Below are 22954 nucleotides of genomic sequence, written 5' to 3'. Positions count from 1 at the left end.
CTGGCGCCGCCATATTGAATCACACGAGCTCAGACTCAGCTACGCTTGCGTTCATAAATAGTGTTACTCGCGGCGCACTTCCAAGTGCTTTGCCTTGATGAGGATTTTTTTATCGTTATCGCATCTGCACATCTGTATAACCAATGCTGTTAACTCGTGGACGGTCGAAGACGTAAATATATGGCGCCGGGAACATACTCCAAGTTGCCTAATTCAATCACATTTAATATGCCGTGTGTATGTTTGAAATACGCACTATTTTTTTTGCGCTTCGATGCTTGGTATATAAGGTTTGCGACCACCTGTGTGTGGAAGTTTTTCTTTTTCGCTGTTGTATTTTCGTTTACACGTCACGCCTCCTTTACCGTAGACAGCCACTCGCGCACGGCGGTTAGTTTCCCTTGCGTTGCGCGTGCTCTGCGCGTTCGTTGCAATTATTTGACGATATCTACGCGCAATTTTGCTTTTTTTGCCCACAAAACTGTGTGCTGACAGGATTAAGCTGGCGTAAAAATAACTGTGATGTGAAAATAAGGTTTAGTTAATGCTGTAGAGAAAATGTAACGTAACTTGTCTGTGTCAATCTTGCATAGTACACAAGAAACCAAACGATTCACAAAATACATACTCAGTAATATCTAGTACAGTCAATCATAAAAGAGTCAATCATGAAACATGAAAAATTATATGTATTGTGTGGCGCCTGAAGGTTATGTTGAAAGACGAGATAAAAAAAATTCGCAAGGTAGGCTCGACACAATTCGGGATAGGGAGAGTTTTTTTAATTTATTCATTACATGGGGGGGGGGGTGGCTTCAAGTGAGTACACCAACCTTATTACACACAATTTAAATCGAAAACAAGAATACAAACAAGAAAATGCAACCGCGGGTAATATTAATCAAGATATCCAGCCAGAATACATCAGCTACCATCGAATACGTCGCATCAGCCAGACACATCGATGGCGAGTACAGAACATTTTATAAATAAGCATTAGAACATTGATAACTACACTGAAAAAAATAAACAACACTGCATAGATATCGCGTACAAAAACCTTAAATGAAACTAAGACAGTCAAATACAGATTAGCAATGTTTTTCACTTCGAAAATATTGACCCTTTTCGCGGAGCAGTTTGCTCTAGAGGAACGAGATGGCGCTTTCGGCCGCGCGCCATACGTTGCCTCAGCAAATGCGCACGAATACGAAAACATTACTGCTTCTACCCTGCTACTGTGCGATCAGCCGTCGAAAATGCAACTGGGTGTGCGCTAATGCACTGTGCCCAATTCATACTGCAAAATGTGTAACGATAAAGCGAATACGTGTGCGGTACTTCGCTGCAAAAACAGTGATTCACATATTAATGAATGGAATCAACCTGTGTCGCCGCTGCTACATAAGGACTGCCTGTGTTGCCGCCCTTCACGATGCACAGCTTTCCTCAAGGATAAAAAAATATAATTCATGCGCCAGCGCTGTATAGCTAACCTCCAAAGATAGGACTTCAACTCCGGAACGTCGGCACTTGGGAGTGAGTACCGCTCGTTACAAAATGAAGTAGTGCCACTTACTGGTATAGTTAGTTTCCCACACGTTATCTACACACATCCACCCTTACTCTCACGAAAACTTACGCCCACCATATCACCAACGTGTGAGTGAATAGGCGCACACTTGAATCAATGTGCCGAAGCATGAGTGACGGCGGTTACACCGACAAGACACGAATGTTGGAAGCTGAATGTTACGTGACGATCCACCGACTAAGCGAGGGACTAGCGATAATACGTCTTTGCTACGAGCTACCGCAAAATACAGAACATTTAAAGTCCAAGCTTTGTGCGCAGCAAGAACAAATTTATTGTAGCAGAGCTCACCCGCGAGTGATTACGCTGAAAACAAACAATCAGATAGTGGCCGCACCGAGGAACTTTACTGAGTCAGAAATATGACAAGTCGCTGGTTCAAAATGCTTGCTAAATAAAGAACGCAGAGCACACTGATCCCGATTTAATTCATAAGCGGAAAGTTTGGACAACTTGGAATACATTTCTATACCCGGCGTGAGCAGCGTATACGGCGTGAGCACCGTATACGCTGCTCACGCCGTTTAGACAAGGCGTAATGAGCTCTGAAAACACTTACATGTCCTCTAAAGCTGTGGCCAAAGCTTTGTGTCGTGCACGCAGTCACCGTCTACGATACGCGTCGAAACAGAGGTTTGCTGCGCGGCGCCGGCGTCACGCGCTTGCATTGTAAACGCGTAGGCAACGGAGGCGGCTGAGGCAAGCAATGGATGCGTCACCACGTGATCAAACATGGCAGCGCCCACGGGAGCGCCGCGAAAAGGGTCAATAGTCCATGATGATGTAGGGTTGTTGACTTTAACACACGGCGCCCATCCTGTCGATTTCCCTCGTACTGGTCCTCTTCAAAGTGTTTCTAAGTACAAGTAAAACAACAAAAGTGATTATTGATATGAAAAATTTGCCTTGTAAATACAGAGAACCCGTTACAGTGCTTACAAATAAATTTTCGCAGAAGTAATGCTGTATTACCTCGCTTCACACGTTTCGAAGAAATGCACAGGCTACAACAGACACCATGCCAGAAAGCGCCGAAACATTTTGGTCCCATGATGCCCCTTAACTTTAGTACACCTGGGCATACCGTGCACAGGCATTTAAACACCGTCACAGTACCCACTACGATCGGGAATGAGCACGAATGACCATCGGCTTATGAGCACCACGCTACAAATATATTCGTCTAAAAAATCTGCTATATAACGTAACAACCTGAGATCCGCAAGATATCTGCTGAGAAATCAGAGAAAATCACAATGCATCGCTTGCCATGTACACAACAGCCGCTCTCCCCAGAAGAAGCACTGCGTTCGTTAGTCCCAAATAACCAGTAGCGAAAAAAGAAACTGAGGGAAAAAAAAGAAACAAGAGACACACGATGTGAGCTTCCCGTGAAGAAATAAAATAGGTGGTTTACATGACGATTTGTAGCTAATGTAAGACTATTTCGCGGCGAAGCATTTGTCGTCAGTCCTTAAAATAAGGGTACCACTCGCATAGACTGCGCCGATCAAAACGGCAAAAGCCTATGCGACGCGCGCTCGCAAACCATAGGCTACTCAGACAGCATCGGTGGAGTGCTTAGTTCGTGAGCGAACGTACGTACGTCAGCGAGGACCAGAGAAGACTTTCTTATTTAAATGAAAAACACGGTGCGATAGTCTAAACTTTCTTGACACTTACCTCGCAAATGTAGGAGCTATCCGTTGCCTTCCAGTGATACCGCTTTACTTGGGCTTCCCATCTCTTCCTTCGCTCTGGGTCCCGGGGGAAGCGTAAACAACGAAGCCCTTTACGCGTCAATCCGGTGCACTTGGGAACACAACAGCCCGCCATGTCGACTCGATGCACTTGACAAGCTTGTCATTCATGCGGCTGAACACTGTCCAGCAAGTAGAAGCGTCAGCGAAGCATCCGCGCGCACTGTGTCTCGAACTAAGCACCGGCACCAAGCAATCGCAACCGCTCGCTGTGATTCAAGATGGCGTCGCAGCGAGAAAGCGGCGGCGCGGGGGTGGTCAAAGGATGGCACCACCCTGAACGGTGGCGCTGGCATCGAGGCACCCTCGAGCCGATGTGGCTTTGGGAGCACACGGTAATACGACAAATGAGGCAGTGCATGGAGACATGGGTTGGGCCTCTTTTGAAGTCAGAGAAGCACAAAGCAAAATTAGTTTTGAAGAAAGGCTCAGGAACATGGATGAAAATAAATGGGCGGCTAAAGTGCACAAGTATCTCTACATGAAAAGCGTGGACACAGAATGGAGGAAGAGGTCAAGGAAGTTGGCAACCAAGTACAGGATAATCGGAACTGTAAATAGACAACCAGGGGTCATCAGAAAGAAAGTGAGAGAAATAGAGACCGTGAATTGGATGCAAAGAATGGAAACGAAAAGGACAATGAAGATTTACAAGAATGAGAAGAAAGAAATTAGAAGGGAAAATCTGTACGATAACACAAAGGGCAGTGCCTTGCTATTTGAGGCTCGAGCCGGTTGCCTAAGCACGAAAACATATCGGAACAAATATTCGGAACTAGATGAGACATGTGTATGCTGCAGTAAAGATCCAGAGACCACTCAGCACATCCTAATGGAATGCGACGGGATCCACCCAGCGAGAACCGTAGGTAACGTGCAACTCCCAGAAACGCTTGGGTTTAAAGTGGAAGGAAACATAAACAGATCAGCCGTAGAGATCAGCAAGAGACGATTAGAGTACTGGTGGAAAAAAAGCTGGGAAAAGATGGATACGACCTGATCTCTTAAAATCATAGGCAGCGGTACAAGCTAAATTTTTGAAAAAGGTATACAAAAATGCTAGATAAAGAACATGTGTAGTATACCTGATTAAATCAAGCAGGCTAGGTGACTATTTGTCGCCACCCCGTTTCAAAGGGGATGCCAATAAATCATCATCATCATCACCTAGGCTGGATGGACGGATGGATGAGGCTGAACCCTTTAAATCGGGCGGTGGCATACGCCACCTAGCCATGACCATTAACATAATTTGTACTTTGTGGTGGGTGAAATTTCACCCCTGCCTTAATTTTATCCACCAATCAGATAACCTCTGCTTGGTCATTTCTACCCGCTTAAAGTCTATTTTGCCTTCGCTGTCCCTAAACCCCAATGCTTTGAAAAAACAGCCCCGTTGCCTTGCACTGTAGGGTTAAGCCCCTTACAGAAAAGTATGAGGTGTTCAGCCGTTTCCTCTTCTCCACACGCACAGCACAACGTGTCTATACCTTGGTACTTGACTCGGTACATCTTAGTCCGCAATACTCCCGTCCTGGCTTCAAACAATAAAGAGCTTCCCCTAGAATTATCGTAGATATTTTCTTTGGCAATTTCTTGCTTGAAAGTTCGGTATGTGCCCAGTGCTGATTTCGTCTGCATCCCTGTTTTCCACAGACCCCTCTCTGTTTCCTTAACCTTTTTCTTAACCGCTGTTTCCTGGTTTGCACCCCTCCTGCAGTCCAAATATTTGATTGACAGTTTTCTGGTCAGCTTCATCCATTTTGTATCAACATTCCTCATGTACAAATAACTGAAAACTCTCCTTGCCCATCGCTTTTCTGCCATCTCTCTCAATCGCTCCTCAAATTCTATCTTGCTGCTGGCTTCCCTGCCCTCGAATGACGTCCATCCCATGTCACCCTGTACCCCCTGATTTGGTGTATTTCCGTGTGCTCCCAGAGCCAGTCTACCTACCCCTCGCTGCTTAACTTCCAACCTTGCTCGAACCTCTGATCTCATGCACATGACCGCATTGCCGAAAGTCAAACTAGGGACCATCACCCCTTTCCAAATCCCTCTCACCACTTCGTACCTATTGTAATTCCACAGTGCCCTATTTTTCATCACAGCTGCATTTCTGCTACCTTTAGCCGTCACATATTTTTCATGTTCCGTTAGGTACTCAGCCCCATTGTTTATCCACACTCCAAGATATTTGTACTTATCCACCACCTCCAGCGTAACCTCCTGTATCCTATGCTCGCTGCCCTGATTATCATTAAAAGTCATGACTGCCGATTTTTCTTTACTAAACTTCAAACCTAAGCTATCTCCCTCTTTACCACAGATGTCCATTAATCTCTGCAAGTCTTCCTTACTGTCAGCCATAAGTACAATGTCATCTGCATACATCAGTCCTGGTAATGACTGTTTAATCCATTCTCCCTGCTTGAAATAGGAAAGGTTGAAGCCAAGTCCGCTCCTCTCTAATTTTTTCTCTAATCCTTGTAAATACAGCATGAACAACAGAGGTGACAGAGGGCACCCCTGCCTAAGCCCCTGCTGTATCTCTATAGGCCCAGATACCTTGTTTTCCCATTTTATAAGCACCCTGTTACTTTTATAGATATCTTTTAAAAGATTTCTTACTCCATCTTCCACCTCTAGAGTGCCCAGTATGTCCCACAAATCCTTTTGGATTACACTGTCATAGGCTCCCTTGATATCCAGAAAGGCAAGCCATAGGGGCCTGTGTTCCTTTTCTGCTATTTCAATACACTGTGTCAATGAGAACAGATTATCTTCTAACCTTCTTTGTTTTCGGAACCCATTTTGTAGTTCCCCCAGCACCTCCTCGCTCTCCACCCATGCCTGCAGTCTGTCCTTTATAATCTGCATCACCACCCTGTAAACCACTGACGTCACTGTTATGGGACGGTAGTTGTTTATGTCGGCTTTGTCCCCCTTTCCCTTATATATCATGCTCATCCTGCTCAGTCTCCACCCGTCAGGGGCTTTACCGTCCATTATCATTTTGCTCACTGCCTCTCTTAATGCTTTCTTAGATTTTGGGCCCAATGTCTTTATCAACATAATTGGGATGCCATCAGGACCTGTCGACGTGCTACTAGGAACCCTCTTCTCTGCCCTTTCCCACTCGCTTTGTGCCAGTGGAGCCACTGCACTGACTAGTCCATCCTCACCTGATTGAGCAGATGCTATGTTTCGTTCTTTAAATTTTTCTGTCATCATTGTTCTTATATGTTCCATTGCCTCATCTCCCTCTAGTCGAACACCTTGAGCTGTAACTATAAACCTCTGCTCTAGGCTAGTCTTATTACTCAAGGAGTTGAGATGTTTACAAAATTTCTTCGCTGCTTTTCTATGCTTTTTGTTTACTTCTGACAACCATTGGCTCCCCTTTCTTCTGATCATCTCATTGATCAAATTGGATGCTTCCCTTCTACAGTTTAAGAAGTTGTTCCATTTTCTGCCTACATCAGCTTCTGGTTCACCCCTCTGCTTTGAATATCTGTGTTCCCTGGATGCTTCCTGGCGTTTCTCTATGGCCTTCTTAACCTCCTCATCCCACCAGCTCTTGGGTTTACGTCTTCTGTTCCCTTTTGTCCTGACTCGTACCTTAGTAAGCTCTAGCTCAAATAGTCCTGTTAAATTTGCATATGTCCATTCTGTTTTTGTATCCTCTGAAATTACTTCCTCAATTTGCTGGGTTGCTATTTCAAGCTGCTTTTCCGAGTGAAATATCCCACCTGGTTGTTCATCTTGCCTCCTACCTACTTTCATTTTCCTTCTAAAACTCACCTTAATACGTTTGTGATCACTACCTAGACTTCTGGAGCAATATTCATCTATGCTCATTACATTTAGCCTATCGTGCATCCTATGTGACATTAGTGCATAATCTATCGTCGACTGCAGGCTCCCTACCTCCCATGTTATGTGCCCTTCACACTTCTCAGTACTGTTGCATACAACTAAGTCATGCATTTCACACATATCCAGCATCATGTTGCCTGTTGAGTCTGTGTACCCGTCCATGTCTTCTATGTGTGCGTTCATATCTCCTAGTATAATAATCTCGCACCCTTCTCCTAGCTCATTAATGTCACTTGATATGCATTCCAGCATTTTTTTGTTTTCCTCTTTGGCATTTGCTCCTGTCCACAGGTATACAAAGCCAAGGAGTGTCTGCTCTCCTGCAACTTTCCCTTTTAGCCATAAATGCTCCTTGCATTCCTGTTTGACCCTTTGCCAGTTCATACTTTTATGAATGAATGCACCAATTCCACCCCCTTTTCTGCTGCCCTCTGTTCAATTGCAATATTCCCATGTATAGTCAGGATTACAGGGAGGTTGCTCCATGTCCCTAAGATGTGTCTCCACAAACCCGTATACCATCAGCTTTTCTTGCCTTAGTTGCTCGTCTATCTCCTCCCACTTCAGCCTATTCCTGCCACCTTGCATGTTAATGTAACCTATGTCAGAATGACCTTGCCCCTGGTGCTTACGTCTATTTCTTCTACCGATTCTACGTTTCTTGAATCTGAATCTTGGAGCCTCTCTGGGTCCGTCTTTGTCTACACTGGTGGTCTTAGGGCTCTGGGTCCCCCCAAAAAAGCCGTAGCTTGGCGCCCTATCCTACTACCTACGCTCCCGCCCGTGGCACCACTGTAGTGAATGCCATCCTGTGCAAAAGGCTGGGAGCCAGACTCGTACACTTCCCGGTTTACCTCCATTATACCGTACCCAAGTGGTCTGCTCAGACCCCTAATGACCCGGTTAGCCTCAAGCACCCTCCATTCCATCGCGCTAGCCTGGCCCCGGACATGTGGGATTGTGCATATGGTCACATGCACTTTCGCAGAGGTTTCTCTGAGTTTACGCAACCCAACCTCTAACTGTCCGTTTAGGTTCTGGCTCCTTCCCTTCAGCACATCGTTGAGACCAGCATCGACGGCGAGAAGTTGGAGTGGCGCCCTCTCGCGAGTGACGTCACGGCCAGGACGCCGCTCGCTCCGGCTCGCTCGGCCGCCGCGCGCGCTCGTTCGCTTCGTGCATGCTCGGTGTATGCGACGCGCCAGCCGTACTTCCTGAATAATGTTTTAAATTCTTTCTGCTGTCACGCATAAAGTGCCGTCTCTTTCTCGAAACTGCGTGATTCGTGAAAATTTGCTGCTTGGATATCGAAGCTATATAGAGTTGGAGAGGTGCGCGCTGTATTTTCATAAAAATTGCGTTAAAACAATGTCTGAAAATTAAGTATGGAAGATTTTAATTATACGACGCTTTGCTCCAAACTTAACACTCCTTTCGTACTTAGTTATGACATACATTTCGTTTCACACGGCGCAGCAATATGGGTATTTGGTGTAAACTTTATATATAAATCAGTATGTTAGAATAGGATACCGCCTGCGAAGCTTTCATCAAGCTTCTCATTGCTCTGTAGATTTGTTCTACTCAAATGTGAGTACTGCAGTAATGCGCAAAAACAAAAGTTAGGCGCAATCACCTGAAAGGTTCGTGGTTAAGATCAAGAGCCAAGCCATTACATGCCATGCAATGTTTCATAGTGGCCTGAAGCGGTCTTTATCGACAATATGGTAGACACCTTCCGCGATGGGAGCAACCGACAATCATTGTAACGTCATGACGATGGGCCCATTGTTCGCGAAACCCTTCCGTTCACTACAACTTTCAATTGAAACCATAAAGGAGTCCTTTACAGCGCCATTTGGAATGCCTATAACACACTCGAGGTACGATAGTGCAGCTTCGGCTGCCCGGAAGAGGCAGCCGAAGCTGACTCTTCCCAGCAGCTTCGTCATGCAACATCGTCACGCAACTACCATCTGCATGAGTATGTCTCGAACCACAGTGGTGTTGAATTAAACAACTGAGAACTATTCGCTGCGTCAGCCCATAAAGGTCCCCCTCGTATACCCGCCTCATTAAGAAGACACTATATGAATATGCAAGCCTCACGCGAATTCTCTTGATTTTTGACCTCCTTCGGTGAATGCTGATATTTTATACGTCTCATCACACAAAAGAATGAAGCTTCGGCTTCTTGCTGGCGGCTGCCATATGGTCTAATAGGTATATTTCGCTCGAAAAGTTTCGCCGGACAGCTGTGTCAGTTTCGCCAAACAGATCGGTCAGAACGGTTCCCCAAGCAAAAAGCAGCGCTAAATTGGTTGAACTGAACAGAGCGTGTAGCACTGAGAAGAGAATAAATATTGGTCCATGCGTTTCTGTGCGCAGAAAACAGCTTAAAACCTCAATTAGCTTTACTTAAAATTACCGCCGCTTAAAATTAATCGCCTAACAACGGCTTAATTTTGAGAAGGAGTTCAAGAAGCAAATGGTCCTGGCAGAATCTATGCTGATGTGTTGTTTAGTCCTCGTGTCACTGCCGAACGTTTCTGTGAGTAAATGCAAAAATTCGATATTTTGCTAATGAACAGCTCTTCGTGAGCAAACAAGATTTAACGGGTTAAAAGCAAGGTAAATATTGTAGAAGTCATTTAAATCCAGCGTTTGTTACATGATTGTTACACCACGGCTACCGCTGCAGAGTCTAGAACTGCGCATGAAAAACCCACACCGCTCTGGACTGACCTCCGTTGGCCGCATGTTGGCCGGCACTGCAATGTTGCCTTTGAGAAATATATTGTTGTCTAGAAAAGAAGCTCTTTCAAGAAATTTTGACGAACGAAGACATTGTCAAAATATATTTGAGAGGACTGTCATAAGTGCACTAGCATAGGGAACGTGAGCGAACAAAGGGAAACGTTGCAGAAGGCGCCCGGACGCAGCCCGAACTGTAGTAGACGAGAGGCGCAAATCCTTGCCGTGACGTCATGCGAGCGGCGCTCGCAGCGCCGCTTTTGTTCGTTCTCGGGGCTAATGGGAATGTCCGCTGTTGTTGAATTCCTTTCCCTGTGCTTGTAGCAAGAGCGTCTGGCGTGTCTGCAATTGAAGCTCCTTAGATTAGGTGAGAATAAACATTTTGTTAAAGACATTTCGCAAAGCTTTTAAAGTTATATACTGTATACAAAGATTGTTTGAAGATATTGTATTTGCTGCAGAACAAAATATAAACAATTGCTGACAGGATTGACGCATCAGTTGTTTGCACTCTGCTGTCTGAGAACACAAAGGCGTTTTCTTCTTGCATGCTTTATCATCACTGGTGCTCTATCTGCTACAATGACACCCCGTTTGTTGTGGACACGATCGCCTCTGAAGCGGCAGTGGCCGTTTGTCATCGCCTGTCCTTCACAAGAAGCGATCACGCACGCATATGGGTCAACCGTGAAGTGGCACGAGAGAATCGGTTATGTTTGTCTCCCACGGCAGCCTGCATTTCAGCATAGATGCTTGCGCAAGTAATATTATTATACGTAGCAGGGCTAAGCATCGCTAAACCATTTGACGGTCAAAATCAACCAAGTATGTGTTGGTACGGTGCTCCGATGAGTGGGCATGTTATTTGAAACACTGAAGTTCGACAGCATACATTAAATGCGGAAAGGCAGAATACATATTGCCGCAGAACGCATCTCACGATGACAGTTTTGCAATTAGCATTGAAGCAGAATATAGCGACACGCCGTATTCCCAAAGTCCTATTTGTGTAAAGCCTGTAGTGGTGACCCTGAGACTTCCGTTGCTTCGGCTATATGTGATATAGACGGTCCTGTATCGACCCACTTTGGTATGGCACGGGCTTGCCAAGTCCACCCACAGACATTACAGAATGACAACGACTGTATGGCGATGACGCAATGACAAGGACGGAATGACGAAAAAGAAAGGGCGTCGATGGAAAAACAAAGGCGGTGTGACGACATTGAGATGACATTTCTGGAGTGAAGACGATGGTATAACGACAACAGCCTGACGACGGCATGAGGACAATAGAATGGCGACGACTATATGCCGACAGCTGGATGACGAAGCTAGAATGGATACGATGACGGCGTAATTACTCTAGCAGGACGTAGACGAAATAACGAAGGTAGTATGACCACGACGACGAGATGATAATTGAATGATGTTTCTGAAGTAATGACGATGGTAAACCACAGCGTGACGACGACGACCCCCGCAGGGGCGTCTGCGTAAGCAGGCGTTTGGTGCGTTGCGACACCACGTACCCGAGCACATGAGGGTTGGACCCTCCCGCGTGTAGCCGTGCGCGGCTTAGCCGTGTCCGGGGAAAAGGGGATCCTGGGGGTTGAGCCGATGCCGGGTGTTTGGACCTTTACGGCCCCTCGGCGGAGGCAACACACCTCTTTGGCCCCTGCTTCACGTAGACGGCACCCCCGGACTGACCCACCCGGGGGAAATCGGTAGTTGCCTTTTCCTGTCCTCCTCTTCAATCTTCGTCTTTCTCTCTCACTTTCAATCTATCCTGTCCTCTTCTCACTTCATTTTACTTCCAATTTCCCAGGCAGCTAGGGTTAACCTTGTGTGGGTAGCCAACCTTGGATATTCCATATCTGGTTATAGTGGCGGCGTACAGCTGGCGTTTGCAGGACCTATGTTTTCCAGGTCCTGCAGCGTCCCCTCGTTGGGCTCCATGGTGGGTGGCTGGCGCTGCTGCCGAAACATTCACCTATACTTATGGAAAGTTCTTTCCCCCAACTCCCTGATCGCCGTCTGAAACGAGGGCGCACCGAAGAAGTCTTCAAGTTTTTTCGACGAAATACTGAGAATTTTCCTCGATTTCATGTGATTCATTCTGAGAAAAAAGAAAAGGCAGCGAAAATGATCTCACCTTTTCTGGTTGCAAAAACACTGACTGAAGTTTTTGGTCCAGGTTATAAAGTTTCCAGGCTGGCAAGCGGTGATCTCCTTCTGGAACTCCGCGAAAAGAAACAACACGAAAAACTGTCACATCTATTGTCATTCGGGGATCTCCCAGTGACAGTCACACCACACCGCACTATGAACACAATTCGTGGAGTCGTTTCCGATGCTGATCTTATGGAACTCTCTGAAGCTGAACTACTAGAAGGCTGGAGTGACCAAAATGTGATCAATGTCAAGAGAATTAAGATGAGGCGCGATGGAAAAGAGATCCAAACAAAGCACCTAATTCTAACTTTCGGAACAAGCACGCTGCCCGAGACCATTGAGACTGGGTACCTAAAGATGCGGGTCAGACCGTACATCCCCAATCCTCTCCGATGCTTTAATTGCCAAAGATTTGGCCACAGTTCACAGAACTGCCGAGGCCGCAAGACTTGCGCTAAATGTAGTGCCCAAGAACACCCATCTGAAAATTGTGAGAATACTCCACACTGTGTGAACTGTGATGGGGAGCACCCCGCATACTCGCGATCATGCCCATCCTGGAGAAAAGAAAAAGAAATCGTGACAATCAAAGTAAAGGAAAATATATCGTTCAAAGAGGCACGCAGGCGGGTAGTGTACCTGCCAAAGAACACCTTTGCCGACGTGGCGCGTCAGGGGGCAGCGCCACAACGGCCTCCGGCGACTGTTTGGCCCACACAACGTGAGCCGGCGGTGACGCCATCCGCCCCCTTGGCGGCTGCAGCTAGCGCTGCTCCGCCATCTCAGAACAAGGGGCCATCGACCTCCGGGCTGGTGGCCTCCAGGGCCTCGTCCCTCGAGACGAGGCCTTCACGTCAAACTAACCGCTCGCAAGAGCGCGTGTCCAGCGCCTCGCAAGAGGACATGGACACAACACCAAGCGTGAGGGCGCAGCCAGCGCCTAAGGAGCGGCGCGATTCCATCGACCGCTCCAAAAAAGAAAAATCGCGTGTCACGGCGCCTGGAAAGGGCCCGTGAGCTAACTTTGTATTCTTGAACGCACAGCACAAAAACACATTCAAAATGGACACACAAATTTTACAGTGGAATGTCCGAGGACTCCTCCACAACCTCGATGACATCAAAGAACTCCTACATAAATATAATCCAAAGGTGCTGTGTGTTCAAGAAACACACCTGAAACACACGCAAACAAACTTCCTCCGAAAATATGCTATTTATCGTAAAGACCGCGATGACACGGCCGTGTCATCCGGTGGTGTGGCTATCGCAGTGGACAGAGTTGTTGCCTGCCGAGAACAAAAACTCCGTACGCCCCTAGAAGCAGTTGCTGTTCGCGCGGTGTTGTTTAATAAACTAATTACTATTAGCTCTATATACATCCCGCCGAATTATAAACTCCGGAAAACCGAATTTCAAAACTACATTGATGAACTTCCGGAGCCATACATAGTTGTCGGGGATTTAAACGCGCATAACACTTTGTGGGGAGACAGCCTTTGTGACGGAAGAGGGCGTTTAATAGAAAATTTTCTTTTTTCCTCGGATGCATGTTTACTCAATAAGAAGGAGCCGACGTATTATAGCGTTGCGCACAAAACCTACTCCTCAATAGACTTGAGCATAGTATCCAGTACACTAATACCTTACCTTGATTGGAACATTATTAAGAACCCTTACGGAAGTGACCACTTTCCAATAGTCATAAATGTAACAAAACAGACTGAATGCTCTCCACATGTTCCCCGATGGAAAATTGAATCAGCAAACTGGGTTCTCTTCAGAGAAATAACATATTTAGCTCAGGGTGACATTGCAGGTTTTAACATAGACGATGCTGTGGCCTACTTTACAGGCTTCATAATAGAGGCTGCCACAAAATCCATCCAACAAACTAACGGGCTAGCCAAAAAGCGTCGCATCCCATGGTGGAACGACGATTGTAGAAAGGCGCGGAAACAACAAAACAAGGCTTGGAGATTGCTTCGCGACTCTCCAGCTGCGGAAAACCTCATAAATTTCAAACAGACAAAATCCCAAGGCAGAAGAACACGTCGACGTGCTAAGAGAGATAGTTGGGAGCACTATCTTTGCAGTATAAATTCCTATACAGACGAGAGAAAAGTGTGGAACAGAGTAAACACATTAAAAGGACGTCACACAAAATCACTCCCCTTGGTAAACACAGAAGGTGATAGCCTGGAAGATCAGGCTGACTTCCTGGGTGAACATTTTGAACGCATCTCCAGTGCATCACACTACACAGAACACTTCTTGAAGTTCAAAGAACGCGCAGAGCGACAGCCCCTCGAACGTAAATGTACGCAAAATGATACATACAATCGACCATTTTCGCTCGCTGAACTTAAGGCATCTCTAAACTGCTGCAATAACTCCGCACCAGGTGGCGATCGTATCATGTACGAAATGCTTAAGCACCTGCACCCTGAAACCCTAAAAACACTATTAAGTCTTTTCAATGCCATGTACGCAGCGGGTTACATTCCATCTTCGTGGAAGGAAAGTGTCATCATCCCTATACATAAACAAGGCAAGGACCCATCCTTAGCCATTAGTTATAGACCAATAGCATTGACAAGCTGTATTTGCAAGTTATTTGAAAAAATGATAAACCGGCGCTTGATTTGTGTGCTTGAAAGTGGCAAAATCTTAGACCCCTTCCAATGTGGTTTCAGGGAAGGTATGTCCACAACAGACCACCTTGTTCGTATTGAGTCTTATATTAGAGATGCCTTTATACACAAGCAGTTTTGTCTCTCAGTATTTCTGGACCTAGAAAAGGCTTACGATACGACATGGCGCTACGGAATCCTCCGAGATCTTTCGGCGATGGGTGTCCGTGGCAACATGTTGAACACTACCGAAAGTTATCTCTCTAATCGTACATTCCGTGTAAGAGTGGGTAACGCTCTGTCTAGGGCCTTCACCCAAGAGACCGGTGTACCGCAAGGGGGCGTGCTTAGCTGCACACTATTTATAGTAAAAATGAATTCCCTGCACACAGTCATTCCACGCACAATGTTTTATTCCGTTTATGTCGACGATGTGCAAATAGCCTTCAAGTCATGCAATATTGCCATCTGCGAAAGACAAGTGCAGCTTATAATAAACAAATTGTCCAAATGGGCAGATGAAAATGGTTTTAAAGTAAATGCCCAGAAGAGCACTTGCGTACTCTTTACTAACAAGAGAGGCGTAACGCCAGTTCCAAGCATTGCAATCAAAGGAGATGCGCTCTCCGTGAGCAGCGAGCACAAGTTTTTAGGATTGATTTTAGATTTTAAACTTACGTTTATTCCTCACCTTAAGTATCTGAGGGCAAAATGCCTGAAGACAATGAACCTTTTAAAGCTTCTCTCGCGTACGACTTGGGGTAGTGATCGAAAGTGTTTGCTTAACTTGTATAAATGTCTTATCCTCTCACGCCTTGATTACGGGTCTATAATTTATAATTCAGCAACGCCAAGTGCATTAAAAATCCTAGACCCCGTCCACCACCTGGGTATCCGTCTCGCAACCGGTGCTTTCAGGACAAGTCCAATCCAGAGCCTGTACGTAGAGTCGAATCAGTGGTCGCTTCATCTGCAGCGGTCATACAACAGTTTCACGTACTTTCTGAAAGTACAAGCAAACATTGAACATCCTTGTTATTCAACTATAAATGACGTGACCGCTGCCACACTCTTCCATAATCGACCTGCCGCGAGAAAGCCATTCTCTTTGCGTGTGAGGAACCTCAGTGAGGAAATGGGTGTTCCGCTTCTTGAACAATGTCCTGTGGCTCCAGCGAAACTGTTGCCGCCGTGGCACTGGCAACTCATAGAGTGTGACACATCGTTCGTAGAGGTCACTAAACACGCACCAGAGGCACACATTAGAACTCCAATCTAAATACTCGTGTACAGAGTTTTATACAGGTGCTTCCAAGTCACATGCCGGGGTATCTTATGCAGCCATCGGTCCATCGTTTTCGGAATCCGGTGTACTGCACCCGGAGACAAGTATCTTTACGGCTGAGGCCTATGCAATATTATCGGCTGTAAAGTTTATAATGAAATCTAAACTCAAAAAGACTATCATATTTACAGACTCGCAAAGTGTTGCGAAAGCATTGAAATCACTCTGTAAACACAAAAACCCTGTACTTAATGAGCTCTATTCCATTCTGTGTAAAGCGTATATATCTAACCAGCATGTCATGATATGCTGGGTGCCGGGCCATAGAGGCATTGAGGGTAATGTTCGAGCAGACCAAATGGCCACATCAGTTACATCTCAGGCATTACATCTCCCTACAGCTGCTGTTCCTGCAACAGATTTGAAACCTTTCCTGCGAAATAAACTGCGCAGCTACTGGCAACGCTTGTGGGATGCGGAAAAAAAATAATAAGCTTCACTTGATAAAACCACAGTTAGGTTTCTGGCCCCCCGTAACAAAAACACGACGAACTGATGTCCTGTTCTGTCGTCTAAGAATAGGACATACATATGGCACCCACAATTTTTTGCTTACTGGTGATGAACCACCAACCTGTGGTAGATGTGGTGAGAGGCTGACCGTCCTCCATGTCCTCGTGGAGTGTCGGGAAGCTGAAACAGAGAGAAGGAAATATTTTCCTCAAGCGTACCGATATCATGTCCCGCTTCACCCCATTATGTTTCTTGGCGAAGAACCGATTTTTAATGTCAAAGCAGTCGTAGATTTTTTGAACCATGTGGTCCTGCATGTTATTAGCCCAACTAGTTCGTAGCGCATCCTCTTTCCAGAGGATGCCGCTGTGATAATTTTTTATAGCACATGCCTCCAGGCCCTTGTGGTTCAAGGGCTCTGTCTAGGCAGTAGTGCTTCTTGCCAATTACTGCATCTTAAATATTTTAAATATCGTGTCATTCTTTCTCAGTGCATTCTTCATTGCATAGTACACCTCATTATTCATTGCCATGATTTTAGTACATATATATTTTACGCACTTTACAGCGATTATTTTTAGGCCCCTTTACAGCCCCGTCACATCTACTTCTCAGAATTCATCGCTCCACTGCACACTCACAAACACTGGCATGGCGCTCTTCGGCCATAACTGGCCCTTGCGCCACAAAACACCACACATCATCATCAACGACGACGGCATGGTGACTTGGTATGACGACGATGAAGTGAAGACGATGGCGTAGCGATGACAGCATGACGAGAGTGGGATAACCAAGTTACAATGACGACGCGTACTTCTGTAACCCGTCGATGGTATGCAAACGAATACATGGCGACGACGGTATCACGACGACAAATGATGACAGCGTGACGACGACGGCATGACGACGATGCGATGATGACGATAGTATGACAACGTTATGAAGAAATTGGGATGACGACGAGTGTGTGACGACGATAGAGAGACGGCTACTGCATCACGAAGACTGTATATAGACAACGATGCAGTGGAGACATCATGACGACACTTGGATGACGAAGCGGGAGTGACGGCTATATAACGAGCATGACGGCATCTCGACGACGGTATGACAACGAACGCCTGACGACCTTACGACGACAATGGCGTTGCGGCGACGGCATGAGGAGAGTCGGATGACAAAGCTGTAGTGGCGTCGATGCAACGACCACGACGGCATCATGAACACGAGCACATACCTGGTGGACCAAGCTACAAGGCAACGTCGGCCACTATGTCGGCGTTGTCAGACGACGAAGCTGCATTGACGACGATGGAACGATCGCAAACACGGGCACATAACTAGTGGGACAAGCTGGTGCCCAACTTGCGTCACTGGGTTGGCATAACAGGCTAGAAAGATAGATCGATCGATAGGCTCCAAACGCCTGAAGTAGCCAAAGAATGCTAGTCTATTTTAAATGCGGCAGATCTAACGTATATTTTTGAATCCTCTTAGTTCTTTTAAGCGTAACGGCCACTTCTTTTGCAATCCCCTGTCGTGGCTATGTGCTTAACACGGAAATCATCAACACGCAGGGGTCACCTCGAAGAGGTAGTTGACACTGGGGACCAATGGTTAGAAAAGTAGGTTTAGAAATTGTTGAATGGTTTCCTTTATTCAAAGCTTTGTGCTCTTGATGACGTTATTTGTTGCAAAGAGGATATTTCGCTATTTAGTAATTCCATAGAAAAGGCCAGCAGCCGGGACTTTTTAAGGGTAGTAAGCATGGTAGGGCAGTCCTGCGTGCGAGGTATTTGGTATGACAGCAGCAGCAGCCACGGTCAGGAAAGTGCGGGAGTGTTCGCAAAGAAAGCTGTGCTTTAAAATGTTAACAAACCACTTTTAGTAGCTCACAACTGTGATGTAGTACTCAGACGAGGAATGGATGCGTCGACGTACATCAAATAACAACCCGAATTTTTCCACAAACAGTTTTCAGCCGGATACATACGGTAGAGCCAATTTTTCTTACGTCTTAGTTACGAGTTTACTACATACGCCTGCGAACATGGAGTGTTCTTTCAGAAGAGAAGTCTTGTTAATACGGGAAATTTTGCTGTGAAATAAAAAATTGGCGGTTTTAGGTGCCAAAGCCATGATTTGATTATGAGGCACGACGTAATGGGGAACTCCGGAATAATTTGCACCGACTGGAGTTTTTAAGTTGCACCTAAATCTAAGTACAGGGGTGCTTTCGCAGTCCGCCACCATCGAAATGCGGCCGCGATGGCCGGGATTTGATCCCGCGACTTCGTGCTTAGCAGCCCAACATCATAGCCACTAAGCAACCACGGTGGGTTAGTGTGAAACCAGTGGCGTAGGCCGAAATTTTGTTCTGGGGGGGTCACGTTGAAGCGCGGCCTCCTCCTTATAGAATTTGTCGAGGGATCAAATACACGAATAATAACTGCATTGCCATTGCCGATGCGATTGTATATTATATGCTGCAAAAGAATTAATGAACGCTACCCACTGTTAAGACAGGTAAAATATGTATTTTGAATGGGCAGCATTTCTTGGCGAACATTTGCTACTTTGACAGTATCTATCTATCTATCTATCTATCTATCTATCTATCTATCTATCTATCTATCTATCTATCTATCTATCTATGTAGCCGCCTACGTCTTTGTGCTCTCATGGTCGTTTCGTTAACTAGGTATGTACCAAAATTGGCATAGTATGACAGGAGTGTATCATTAACATAAGTGGTAGGTCCTGACATGCGTGTCATTTAGGCCATGTCAATGGCCCAGCGAAAAGAATTAACACTAAAAAACCACTGAAATGGGTTCGGACTTGGGTACTAAGTAAACACTAAAGTATGGTGGTAGAAGTCATAGTCATGAGCATGACTCAGCAAAACTTCAATGACTCGGCGAAAAAAATATTAACACTAAAAAACCACTGGAATTAATTCGGGCGTAGGCACTAAGAGAAGGAAACACCAAAGGGTGATGGTAGCAGTCATAATCATGGGCATGACTGAGAAAAAATGAGAATGACTCAGCGAAAAAGATGAACACTCAGAAACCAGTGGAATAGGTTCGGATGTGGTACTAAGTGAAGGAAAAGGCTAAAGGTTGATGGTCGAAGTCATAGTCATTAGCATGACTAAGGCTTTCGCCTTAAGGTCTCTTAGGTGTAGCTAGATGGACTCCTATGAACTCATGACATGAATGTCATGTAGGTCATGAAAGAGCTGCCTATGTCTTGGTGCTGTCATGGTCGTTTTGGTAACTTGGTAGGCTCCCCGCGCACTGCTTCGCATAACATCGATTCCCACTGGGCGTGGGATGTGCCGGCTTTTTTTTCATAAAAGAATATAATCGTATGTCCCAAAAATTAAGGCAGAAGTAATTGATATGAATGCTTCCATGTTTTTTGTCTATTTAACAAGTAACGAGAATATCACGCGAACTTCAGAACTATATCAGTTCAAAGTCAGCAAAGTAGTGTATGCAGCTGATACAGAAAACGTAAAGGCCATGAAATGACCAAGTTGAGGGCAAATATTTTTGTAAATCTTTGTCTTTGAACAGCCTTGTTTATATTGTGGTACATAAGCAACGGCCAGGGAAAAACCTCAATGACGCTGTCCCTTTCCAATGAATTGCACAGGAGCAGCTGTTACCGGTCGTGTATTGCTTTTTGCACCGAAATTATAGTCGCAACAGAGAGTACATATCAAAAGCAGGAGTTCTGCAAAGTATACATTATAAATGCGAAGATAGAATGGAATATACAAATGCGAAGATACAGCTTGATAAAGGGCAAAAAAGTGTCACTGGAAACAAAGTCCACTGCTTGTATACGCAAAACCTCGCAACAAGATATTTAAATATACGTATAAGTGTCCCATAAATCTACGTATCTAAGCAAACTTCACTGTATATAAGGCGTCAAACAAGGCAAATAAACATGTTGCGCATTCACAGATAGTAAACTTTACTCATAGAAAGACAGACGATCCAGGCAACAACAAAACTATGATCACAGAAATTGTGCTATGTACTTGGGCCATGCTGCGCTCGCGACAGCACCATATGAGTAGAATAACGGAGGAAGATGCAGAAATCAATACCAGAATGTGTATTTTAACTGCCTGCACAGCGGGAACAATTATTCTGCACCTAAAATTAAAAAAGGGTCTTGCTTTTGGTTCAAAAAAGAAGTAAAAGCAGATAGCGAAAAAGGAAAGAAAAGGACAAACGAAAACCAGAGATGATGCGGCAAGTTGAACTACCCAATATCCGAGTGTGTTTGTTGGGAAACGCCGCGTGGGCCAGGCTTTCAATGAGCAAGGTCGGTCAAAATTGGTTATTGATGTCCTCGTAATTTTCGTATTCGCACAATTTTGACCACGATGCTAATTTTTACAATAAACGGCAAACATTTCAGTCGTTTTAGAAGCTAATGAATAGTCATACGTTTTCATAATTACGCGTTTATGGACCTGAAGAAAAGAGCATTTTACTTGCATTGATTTTTGCTGCTTCGTTATCTAAAGGACAAACATCGCTCGGCGGGGAAGTTTTGCGAAGCGGTCAATGACTTCGGACACGTTGATGTCGACGTCTTTGTGGGCGTATAGAAGCGCCAGCCCAACCATGCGTTCCTCAGACATTGTAGAGCGCAAGTAGTTTTTTGTACTTTCATGTTTGAAAATATTCTCTCTGCTCTGGCAGTGGTCACTGGAAGGGTGACTAAAATGTGCAGCAGTCTGTACACATTTGGATAGAACCTGCAGTCACAATGAGAGAGGGCATTTGTTCCCGGTCTGGGGCGCTGGCTTGCTGCTTTGTTCGCCCACTTTGTCCACCATACTCGCAGTTCTCCCAAAGCAGCCCTCGCATCCACGTCCTGCGCCAAAACGGCCAGGAGACTTTCTGCTCCTTTCTCTCGAACATCTTGCATTGGTGGTATTGTTGATGGTGCAATTACAGAAACGTCCTTTGAGATTGCCCTGTGCTTTCCGAACCGTTGGTGTAACTGTACTAATACGTGGTCCATGAATGGAATGAACCCAGTTCTACGGAAATATTCCTCAGCATTTTCTGATGCAACGCTCCCACGATCCTGTTGTCAGACACCGGTTCGTCGGCAGGTGATTTCCACATCCACCTTTTTTGGCAGTTTTTGAACTTGTGCAAAGATATTTGAGAATGAAGCGGTCGCATTCTTGTGGTCATTTTCGATCGCCTGCTGTACCACATCTATGTTGTCATTGGTAGCGCTCATGTCGATGTTCCTGATCTACAGCTTCTTTACAGAGGCAGAGTCACCGCTAACAGATGCTGCGCCACATGCAGGCTCACAAGGAATGCCGGTGACAGGAGTGCCAAGGCTAGACTATTTGTCTGAACTAGACCTTCGCCACTGTCGTTAAATTGATCTTCACTAGTGCCGCGATCACCGGTTCAAACAAATTCACAAATGAAAGAACTGCATCATGCTTTTCCACCCAGCGCGTTTGACTTAAGAAAAGTCGCTGCCTTGTGGACTGAGGACACATCAAATTTCTCGTAAAACGTGTGAGCAGTTGGAGATTTGCGCAAAAAGTTCGGCGTTGTCTTCAGCGATCCAAAACAGTTTCAGATATCTGTGATGGAGCATGCCGCACAGATAACTAGATTGAGGGAGTGGCTGGCACAATGTGTGTATAGTGCGGCTGGATATTGCTCGCGAACGGCAGCTTGCACACAATTCGTTTTACCAGCGATCGAGGTTGCACCATCATAACCTTGGCCACGAAGATGATGCATGTTGAGTCCAAGGTCTAGCAGAAATTTTGTAATGGTGTCGGCGGGGGCCCTGCCACTTTGATCATGAATGGGCACAAAATCTGAAAACACTTTTTCGATGCCGTTGGCATCCTTTTTAGGTACCTTGCACAAACGGTAAGCTGTTTGATTCCAGCATTATCCGTTGTTTCGTCAGCAAGTACGGAGAAGCAGCCTGCAGCGTTTACTTTAGCAACTAAGCTTTGTTTGATAATGTTACCACCAATTTTTATAATTTGGTATTGTACATCTGGGCTTTAATAAATAGGAGGCATAACTAGGCAACTTTCCAAATGGTTCTTCAGATCTGTATCTTCACAATAGGTTCGCATGCGAACAAGCGCTCTGCAAATACGAGTATTTTCATCGGGGGCTTTGCTTAAATCCATAGGACCACTGCCCCTATAGTCACGGAGAGTCAGACTTTGTCGCCCGCAAAAAAGAACTGTCTCAACAATAGGCCCCTAACTTTCTTCTGTTTTTTTCTTATTTTACTTTGCCTGCCCGGGCCCAGCTGATCGATCACATTGGGG

The 22954-nt window shown here is 45.6% G+C and overlaps 1 protein-coding gene across 8 annotated transcripts in view; it reads right to left on the bottom strand.

The window, feature by feature from the left end:
* Nucleotides 1–22954, bottom strand: part of LOC119444501 (uncharacterized) — an 82238-nt gene that overhangs the window by 54080 nt on the left and 5204 nt on the right. The gene's annotated exons all lie outside the window — the stretch shown is intronic.

Source organism: Dermacentor silvarum, chromosome 3 (assembly GCF_013339745.2).
Source record: "Dermacentor silvarum isolate Dsil-2018 chromosome 3, BIME_Dsil_1.4, whole genome shotgun sequence".
NCBI lineage: Eukaryota > Metazoa > Arthropoda > Arachnida > Ixodida > Ixodidae > Dermacentor > Dermacentor silvarum.
Note: the sequence above shows the minus strand (reverse complement) of the source record. Positions and strands in the feature narration are given on the sequence as shown.